Source organism: Triticum aestivum, chromosome 3A (assembly GCF_018294505.1).
Source record: "Triticum aestivum cultivar Chinese Spring chromosome 3A, IWGSC CS RefSeq v2.1, whole genome shotgun sequence".
Classification (NCBI taxonomy): Eukaryota; Viridiplantae; Streptophyta; class Magnoliopsida; order Poales; family Poaceae; genus Triticum; species Triticum aestivum.
The window spans coordinates 670994267-670994822 of record NC_057800.1 but is presented as its reverse complement, the minus strand read 5'-3'; the positions used below and the strand labels follow the sequence as shown (position 1 = coordinate 670994822).

The 556-nt window shown below is 42.1% G+C and overlaps 1 non-coding gene across 1 annotated transcript; it reads right to left on the bottom strand.

Annotated features, from left to right (window-relative positions):
* Nucleotides 1-224: 224 nt before the first annotated feature.
* On the bottom strand, nucleotides 225-308 carry TRNAL-CAA (transfer RNA leucine (anticodon CAA)). Its single transcript has one exon. It is a non-coding gene; the product is annotated as a tRNA-Leu (tRNA).
* Nucleotides 309-556: the final 248 nt, after the last annotated feature.

Below are 556 nucleotides of genomic sequence, written 5' to 3'. Positions count from 1 at the left end.
GATGGTTACAACCTTCGTAATGTTGGAGCTTATATTGTCACTTGTTTAGGTGTTAGGCATGACAGGGGATCTTGTCCTGCCATAGAGTGTATCACTAATCTCAATGTGCAGTCCTGCATTTTGCTCTCTGTGACATGCCTTAACCTGGAATAAAAGCCTGAAAGCTTCAAAAAACAAGTATAAAGATGGTGAAATAATGCAGAAAAAAGGGAATAAAAAATAAATGTCAGAAGTGGGGTTTGAACCCACGCCCTCGTAAGAGGACCAGAACTTGAGTCTGGCGCCTTAGACCACTCGGCCATCCTGACTTCCGTTTTCTTTTAGAACTTTTCCCGTATTTATAAGTACGTACCTAGTTGTGCTGTCGTCTCGATTGCCTTTGTCGTAAGATCTCCTTCACTTCACTTCCCTTATTACATTTGCGTTGTGAAGTGCCAAAGTAGTATTCGTTTTCCACAATTTTTTGTCATAATAAGTAGCCAAAGTAGGACTCAGCCAGCTTAAAAACATACAGGTAGGACTCACAATCTGCCCGCACTAGCTAGCTAGCGGGAGA